This window comes from Coptis chinensis, chromosome 1 (genome assembly GCF_015680905.1).
Source record: "Coptis chinensis isolate HL-2020 chromosome 1, ASM1568090v1, whole genome shotgun sequence".
NCBI lineage: Eukaryota > Viridiplantae > Streptophyta > Magnoliopsida > Ranunculales > Ranunculaceae > Coptis > Coptis chinensis.
In genome coordinates this window covers 45,954,949-45,964,206 of record NC_141456.1, presented here as the reverse complement: position 1 = coordinate 45,964,206, position 9,258 = coordinate 45,954,949, and the positions used below count along the sequence as shown (strand labels likewise).

At 34.8% G+C, this 9,258-nt stretch overlaps 1 long non-coding RNA gene and 1 other non-coding gene across 2 annotated transcripts; both read left to right on the top strand.

Annotated features, from left to right (window-relative positions):
* The first annotated feature begins 4,318 nt into the window (after positions 1 to 4,318).
* LOC147524264 (uncharacterized) lies at positions 4,319 to 6,528 on the top strand. The gene is made up of 3 exons (XR_015196918.1): positions 4,319 to 4,473; positions 5,459 to 5,817; positions 6,366 to 6,528. It is a non-coding gene; the product is annotated as an uncharacterized LOC147524264 (long non-coding RNA).
* On the top strand, positions 4,708 to 4,840 carry LOC147524265 (small nucleolar RNA snoR111). Its single transcript, XR_015206023.1, has one exon. It is a non-coding gene; the product is annotated as a small nucleolar RNA snoR111 (small nucleolar RNA).
* Positions 6,529 to 9,258: the final 2,730 nt, after the last annotated feature.

Sequence of the window (9,258 nt, the reverse complement as noted above, 5' to 3'; positions counted from 1 at the left end):
GTAAATCCCTATTTTTGAGTCTAGCAATTGCTTTTATGAAACGAGTAGCTTTTATTTCATATATTTAGTTAAGTTTTGAGCATTTAATTAACTTACAGCTGAATTTAGTTCAGTTATTCATAGGTTGTACTGAGGTTCATGCATTATTTTTGTCATTTGATGCTCTGTGATATGAATTATTGATACTGCAGTTGATGGTTTAAGCCTTGCTTGTTTTTCCACCTTTGCAAATATCTGCCACTAATCATCTTGTATAAGTTCATGGAAGTGTCTGCAATGGTATACTTTATTTGATAATTGATAGTTTTAGGTGTTTGGGAATGTGGCAAGCCATTTAATAGATAGTATGAAATACTGAATTCTAACACACTTGAGGTTTATTGAGCTTATTGAGAGCACGGTTACAAGTGTAAAAAGCAATGACAGCTTATTCTGGGGAACATAGTTCAGTTATGCCCCAAGCACACAACGAGTAGGCGTGATTATAGAAATTCTCATGCTTACCGATTTCAGTCATTTTGTAATGCATTTGACACATCTTTTGTTATGCTCTCGTGGTCCGCCTTTTTACAGTCCCTTCCTCCACATAACATCTTGAAACTATATATCCTCTCGATTATGGAGGGACTTAATATGAAAAATGAGTGCAAATAGGATGTTTTCTTTAGTAAGCAATTTGATGACTGTTTTCTTTTTTCAATTATATGGAAGGTGTTCTGGTTTAATTAATTCATGTTTTTTTGTCATTTATTTGTTTTCTACTAAACAGAAATCGATCACTTTCTGCCAATCCATCATGAAGCCCCAAAGATTCATTGAACAGTAACCAACAAGAGACGATCCTTGTCACTGGTATCAAGGTCTACACATTACTTTCTCTTTTCTTGGATCATATTAGTCTGTATGGAGGCATCTTGCTTTTGAACAAATCTTCTATCTCCATCCATGTTTATCTGTGGTAGATTTTATTTGATCTCATTCTTTGTCCTTGTATCTTTGCCGAGGGGGTCTGTCAAAGAAGGCGCGTGAGCTTTCCGTCCTTTGTGATGCTCAGCTTGGCCTCATCATTTTCTCTTCATCGGGAAAGCTGTTTGAGTACAACAATGAACAAAATAGGTTTTACATAAACATCAATTCTTCACATTCTTTCCTTAGATATATTATTCTTTACTTGTCTTTCATTCTTGTGGATTTTAGTTAGCTTGTGATGTTATATACTTATAGTACTTCCTGTGTAACTAGTACTTAGTTTTTCATTTGTGATATGATAGCTTTGTATCCATTCAACATCTTTCCAGATATGTGGCCCGATCTTTTGGTTGACAACTAAAATAGCTATGTTTGCCCAGTGGTCCTTTGGTTTCACGGATGTCCATAAGCGGGGTTGTTACAAGAACATTTTCCCTAGGTTTTGGATACCTCTAGCACAACTTCTTTTCTTTGTTGGTTTAATCTGAAAATTTGCAGCTTCTTTTTATGTTTCCTTTATTGCTCCATCCTTTATTTTTCTGTCTTTTACTTAGTTTATTATTTTTAAAAGTTTGTTATTCATCTGGCCTTCATAAATTGTTCTCAAAATAGCACAACAGGTTGGAGTTTTGGTTACATTTAAGTAGACTTGCTTGGAGAATTAGCAATCTAGTGCATAAGGCTATGCAATTCATGACCAAGGTGTGATACATCTATATTCCTTTGACAAGAATTACAGGTTGGAATTGTTACAAAGTCTGTGCACTATATAGCATGTCAATCATTGTTTTTTTTTTTTTTTTTTTTTCAGGTCATGGTTGAACTTCTATTGGAATATTGGGGAAAGCCTGCTTCCTTTGGTATGTTTTACTTGTTGTTTTCACTTTTCTTTTTTATCTCTTTATAAACTTCTGTGAGGGTGGTACTCAAAAGTACCTGAGCTTTTTCTAAGAAGACAAATGGATGGTACTGGAAAGGATACAACTTATATTTGTAATATGTTGTAGTGTTGTACACATGTTTACATTTGAAAACAGTTCACATTTTAGAACAATAAATGTTGGTTCCACCAAGGTGCACTTGCCATTGAAGCTATTAAGGACAGTACTTTGTTCAGAGAATTCTTTTTAGTTAATTAATGAAGCTGAGTCTTTGGAGAATTCCATTTAGTTAATCAATGATCTAGGCATTAGAAACAATGAGTAACAAAAGGATGCTTCCCAAGCTCTTAATTTATCTTCCTTTGTTTGGGGTCTGGGAAACACCAAAGGAATCTTAATTTTTAGAATGGAACTTTTGCTTGCTGAATTTTGAGTGTTGAGCTAGGGTTTCTATTTAATTATATTAAGTATTGTTCAAGTGTTGGGCATTAGTGTTGGTTGTGTAGCATTTCAGTTGAGCTGATTTGCTTATTCCAAGCGGCTGCATGAGATAGTATAAAATGTTTAACTGTTTTACTTTAGGCGAGTTAAAAAGAGAATCCAAACTGTTTGACCATAGAGTCCATTTTTTGAAAAATTAGACTCTTGCTGAATTCACAGGCATGACAAATGAACCCTGACATTGTTAATTGTTTTTTTTACTTAAAATAGTGTTGTTTGGTTAGACTTTACCTTGAATTCTATGTAACTTAACTGAGTTTTATCTTATAAAATATAACTACAATAGTCTATATGGTCACATACATTATTGTGAAATTCTATTTTTCCTTTGCTTGCATGATGTAGGTAGTCACTGGCAGAGGTAGGGCTTTCCTCCAGGTTAGGGGGTGGGGGTTCCATACAAAGCAAATGGTGATTGATAATTTCCTAACATCTTTATAAGCTTACCACATTAATTTGGCTATTGGATAAATAATTGTTAACAAGATATATAATTGATAAAACTATGTTACATCATATGTAAACAAGTAAACAACTAAAGACTTTGAGCATAAAAAATCAAACTGCAATATTTAGTGGCGATGTAGCTTGAGATGTTGGTTTTGTGGAAACTTTTTTGGAGTTTTTGAAAAAATATATGAAGTTATATTTAGGAAAGAGGAAAGTTTAGTTGAACTTGAATTTTGAAGAGATGAACTGATTCAATTAGTGATTTTGTGACTCTGATTTAGTTGGTGAATCTAATAATCTATGAGGGAAAGATCATAGGGTGTTTCACTGTTTTGTCTTGAGAAAAATTCAATGAAAACTTGAAATGGTGGCTTGGCCGGTTGGGCCTTTAAAGTTTCACTTGAAACTTGTCTGTTTTTATGGGATGTTTAGATACTTTGAGACTTGTAATTTTCTTTTTCACCAAAGTTGAAGGGGGGCCTAGGCCCTACCTGGCCGTCATGTAGATCTGCCCCTACTGGTAGTAGCAACATTTGACCGGGATTTACTCATCTGTGTGACTTAAATTAAACTCTCCAGTGGATGGTTAGTGGGGTACAATTCAGCCACACGAGGAACTGTTTTTTAGGCATCCGATGGCTACAACAAGGTCATTTAATGAAGTGTGCACACTTACCATGCCACAAGGTTGCATTTATTCTGGAATGGAGGAACAAAGGTCAGGTTATTGTCCAATGCAAACCGTCTTTTCTTTTGTTCTCTATTATGATAATAGTATTACTTTTTTTTGCCTTATGGCATGTCTCATATATGCACTTTTGCATGAGTTGAAGTGCTATTACTTTTGCTTACAACTTATGGACTTGTTTCATGAGTTGAAGTGTGATTACTTGCAAGATTTTTACCACTTTGTTTTCATGTTGGCTAGGGTTTGATTTTCTTGTTGGATGTAATCAAGAAGTGCAACAAGATTTTTGGTTGCTCAGGCTTCTTTTTCTAGTAGCATGAATTGTATTTGCTTAGGCTTTTAGTAGGAAAAGTGAAGCAAGGATTGTGGTTGCTAAGGCTTCTTTTGCAAGGAGGAGCCTTTAAACTGTACTACATAGTACATGTGTTCCGTGTTCAACCAACTTTGTTATCCCCGACCTATTAACGCTTTTGATTTGTATGCCCCTCTTGTTAGTATTACTTTGTTCGTAGTGTCTAATTTGACTCATATCGGATAGTGATTCAGCTGAAATTTTATATATTTACAGTTAATTTGTTTGCTGTCAAGACCATGTACATATATATAGGTGAGAATATTTGATTGGCTTCACTCAAACTCCTTATTGGATAATAATTGAATATGGATCAACTTATGGACAGGTAAATTGCCTTACACTATTTTAGAAGTATTTTTGATTCCATATTTTAATGATGGGGGATTGGAAATTATGTCTTTCCTAAAGTGTAATAAGTGCTAGGAGTGAATATTTATGCTAAAGTGTAATAAATGATAGGAGTGAATACAATTGAAGATGAGGTGCTGACTAAGATTAGTGTTTAGTTTTTTTGATGTGCCAGTGGTTTGCGCATGCCGTCTCTTGTACTTGGTTCAGAAATCACAAATGCATATGTAGCTGCCATTGCATTCAAGCTATCCAAACTTAGAATTGCTTGATCTCAGTGGGTAAGTCTTGATCAGAAATTGAGAATTGAATGCCACTAATTGAGATGATTTTCAGGTTATAATAACATACAAAAGCAGCCAACTACGTTTTTTTGTGTCATGATATGGCCACTGACTGCCTAGTACTAAACTACTCAATAAGCTAATTGTTCATTGGATCTGTATCCTTTATATTTGTCACTCTTATTTTTAGATGTGATGTTACTAAGCCTTAGTTTCGATTGCTAGAATCCTCTGTTTTATTAAGAGAAATTAGAGACTTGTGTGTCTCTTCATTGAAAGGAAACTGATATAGAGTAATAATGGCGACATATCGTTTCAGTCGCCCTATATTTTGATCGGAGATTTGATTGTTGCTCCTCTACATATTATAACTTTTCATTCCCAATCGATCTAAGAAAAAAATGAATGCTTACTGGTGAACTAATGGTCCATGATAACTGTCATTTATTGTTGAGTTAAATACTTTGTAAAGGAGTGAGGCTTAGACAAAAACCAGGTTGAGTCGGTTGAGGGCGAGCCTTTTGAGATACTTGCTATCATTGGGATACAATCTTGTGGTGATTGGTCCCATGTTTCTTATTTTCTCATTGTTTGCTTCTTCTTTCTTGATGTTCTTGTAGTTGTAGGCCATCCTGTCCTCCTTTACCTTCTTAATTTTATTCGTACTCTAGCATTTGGTGCGCCAAAAAAGAAAGAATAACCTCAAAATCTGTAATTGATGCGAGGACATTGATGATGATAGTTTAACCTCATAGTCCATATGTCCATCATAACGTTGTAGTCTTTTGAATTCGTTTGACTTAGCCTAGTTTGTGGATATTGTTTTGTGTCATCCTTCATATTGTGAATTATTTTTGTTATGGGATTGGTAGATGTAAGAAGTTCAATAAGAAATTTTGTATAAGTCGATCTGGTTACTTGTTCAATCGTTAAAAAAATTATATATAATATTGTTCTCTGCTTGATTTTTTGTTGGTGGCAGGCAAAACATACAGGCTCAGGATCTCTAATGTAGGCAGTGCATTGAGCTTAAACTTCAGAATCAAGAACCATAAAATGGTGTTAGTGGAAACTTAAGGATCATACACTAGTCAGATCACACTGGATTCATTGGATGTGCATGTGGGTCTGTCTTATTCAGTTCTTGTCACAATTGATCAGGATGATGCATGTTATTACATGGTAGCTACTCCTACACTAGCCAACATTTTTGCAGTAATACCTTATGGGGGTGGTACTACTACATTATTAAAACTCCAATGGTCTTGCTGCTGGATCCTTGCCAAGTGGACCTGACCCCTGTGATCAAGATTTTTCAGTCAATCAAGCGAAATCCATCACGTAAGTGCAGATTACATGCTTACATGTGTTGTCGTCATAACATTTTTACCATTATCATGATCTTGAAGATAACTTATGCCCAGAGGCTAAAAACTAGTGTACACTGTATATAGTAAGAAAATCTCTACAATGTGATATGCAATACGTACTTCCAAACTAGTCCAACCGATAACCGTATAAAAGTCACTTAGCTTGTATAAGCATTAGTTTGCTTTGTTAAAACTTGAACTCTGAGGGTGGAAATGTGGACTATGAGGTTATCAGACTTCCTTTTTGCAGCATGCTTCTTATGTCGATTACAAGGCATAATTTAGAAGAGCCAAATATTCCTATGGCTTGAGGTGTTTATTGTTCTTTTTAAATTGTTTTTTATTTTACCCTTAGAATATAATTTGTGGTACAAAACAAATTTTGATTCACTTGAGAACATAATTCGGAACAACAATGTGCAAGCTTAATGGATCTGTTGTGTTACAAGTATTAAGTTATAAACTTAGGCAATTATTTTTTTCTATCCAAGTCCTTGACACATTTTCTTCATTGTGTAGGGCAAGAAATTTGAAGTTGATGAACTTTTCCCACTTGGTTGGCTTTTAAGATGGTGGGAGGAGTTTTCTTTCTGTCGGAAGAAGACTTAGTTTGTATTTGTAAGCACATGTATTATTTAATTGTCATGTTGTAATTTTACTCTAGTATGAGTTTAAATACTTGGAAGTTATACTTTTTGATAGTAGTGGAATAAATATTTTGTTTCTTAAATGTGTATTTTGTGCAATGAATATTAAGGTTTATGGATGAATAGAAGAATTTGGTTGATATATTGTGGAGTAAAGGTGCAGGTGCATGTTTAGGTGCTGTAACACTGTAGGTGGTGTGCAGTCTAGGAAAAGTAATTTTTTTTAAAACAATAAATCATTAGTAACGGATACGTAACCGTTAGAAACATTTTACTGATGGAGGATAATTTTTTTTGTAACCGTTACTAATACATTCTAACGGTTACGTATCCGTTACTGAAATTAATTTTAGTAACACTTTATAACCATTAGTAAATTTTGTAACGGATAATAAGTGTTACAAATATTCGTTACTAATATTACTCATGCTTTTGTGTCAACGTAAGATAACCGTTACTAATATTTTTTGTAACGGATGCATATCCGTTACAAATAAGCTGTTATGGTGTAGTGTCCACAAGTAAATCACGTGTATGGCATTCCAGCCATTTCTAGGAAAATATAGATGGACAAAACGGTCAACTCAAAATCACAGTTCAATTTTGGCCCAAATGAAAATAAACAATCAATTTGTAGTAAAAGTTAGAAAAAGAATTATGGGTAGAGTACTTCATCTTTGTATATATATGAATACCATGCACATTGAAATTGGTAGTTGCAAATGTGACAGCATCTACGAGAGGTTTTTTTTTTTTTTGGTAAGCCTATTTTAAATGAGATCAGTAACTCTTTGATGCTGGCGGGGTTCGAGCCCCAGACCTCTGGTATCATCACCCAAAGGTTTTACCGACTTTGCTAGTCGGCACCTACGAGAGGTTGATTGAGGTGTCTTCATTACTGTGATTATCAGACTCACTGTCATGTTGATAATATCTTGCATCGTCATTCTCTCTCTGTCTTTGCTCTTCTATCATTGATTGTCAATGCTGTTTGTCACGAAGATAACAATGTTCTCGCTCCATCACCAACTGCTCCTCACTCATGTTAAGAAGGCGCTTTTGACGATAGATACACTATATTTTGTTTCTACGTGAATTATCATGCTAGTTACGGGGAGATTAGATGGCACTAGAGTGGTCGACATATTCGATGGAGACTACATGGAGCATTTAGAACCGAAATCGATTATAATTCAATAGCTTGATTCCAAAATCAATGCCCACATGAGCAGAACAAACTGTTTTTATGAAGAAGAAGAAGAGGAAAATTGCATACCGTACCTTTAACAATCTATATAATAAAGCAGCTAGGTTTTTTATGTTGTTATATCAAATGGTCAGGGAGAAAACAGTTTTGGGATGATCTAACGGTGATTATAAGACTTTTTAATTTAAGAAATAATTAAAGACTTTTTAATTTAAGAAACAACTAAAACAGCCACAACGAAATGAAGAAATTGAGCCTACGAGCTCTATCTCTTATTCTTTCGGTCTTCTCCCCTTCTTTGATCTATCCTCTTCCACTTGCAACTCGCTCACAAAATCTCACCATCTCTCGCTCGCTGCAAATGTATACATGTTTCCACATGGCCTTCTGTCAAATGCATCTATCATAGCCTCATAGAGGTTATAATATGCGATGCCTTGATCATAAAAGACTGGAGTTTCTGATTCGAATATTGTGTACTTCAATCCAATGTTATTAGGATCAGCATCCAAAGCAAAGTATGGGTAGACATTGATCATGAGAGGGAATTCATCATGTCAATGACTTCATCAATTTTCTTTTTTAGATTTTTCACTTGCCTCGGTACGTGGATTTCCTTTCTGAAATATTTGATTGGTTGATAATATGTGTGAAAATCCTGACAATGGTTACATCAGAAACGTAGATTGGCATGTCTACAGAATGTTTGTTAGACTATTACTGTGAAAGGAAGCTAAAGTTCCACAGCTTGCCTAGGCAATAAACTGCAACCTCCTCAAACCATGATTTTTTTTTTAATTTTCGCAATGCATTGTAACCAACAGAAAAATTTGCACTTTGTATATAGTTGCCATTATATTATGGTAGAGTGTTGCTAATTATCAACACCCATATCGATCATCAAGTATGGTAAGAGCTTAATTAAGTAAGCTTCGCATTGGAATATATAACATATATTATTGGGGGAAAAAAAAGCATAGGAATAACACAACATATATTAATAACCATCAGGGTGCAATTGTACGTAGAGTTGCATGAGGTCTGATAAACACCCAAAACTGTAATATTAAACCTCGTAGAGACATAACAAATTGGTTGATTATGTGTGTAATAATAATGAAATAATTATAATTTTGTACTTTTGCAGGTTTTCACAGTTAATGTAAAAATGATGATAAAACCTGTATTAAAGCACGGGAATAGTGTATATATCTGAAGTCTTCCTACCAATCCCATGTAAAACCTAACAAAGCCGGACTAAATCTCGGAGACTCAAACAAGACAGAATCAAGTTAGAACGGGATTACGTGCACAAAAGCATCAAACTTTCGAAGCTCATATATCTTGAACTAGGACTCCGATTTTGGCGAGTGAGCTACTCAGATAATTAGTACGATGAGCTCTACGCAAATGTGGGAAGTTGTAAAAATGTCGTAATCTTGGCCCGCCACTGGACGCAGCACGTGGACCCACTTTACGAGCCCACAAGATTGGATGAGTCATCAATTATGGAGTAAGTCAAGACAAAATGTGCAAATTATTGGCACAAACTGACACC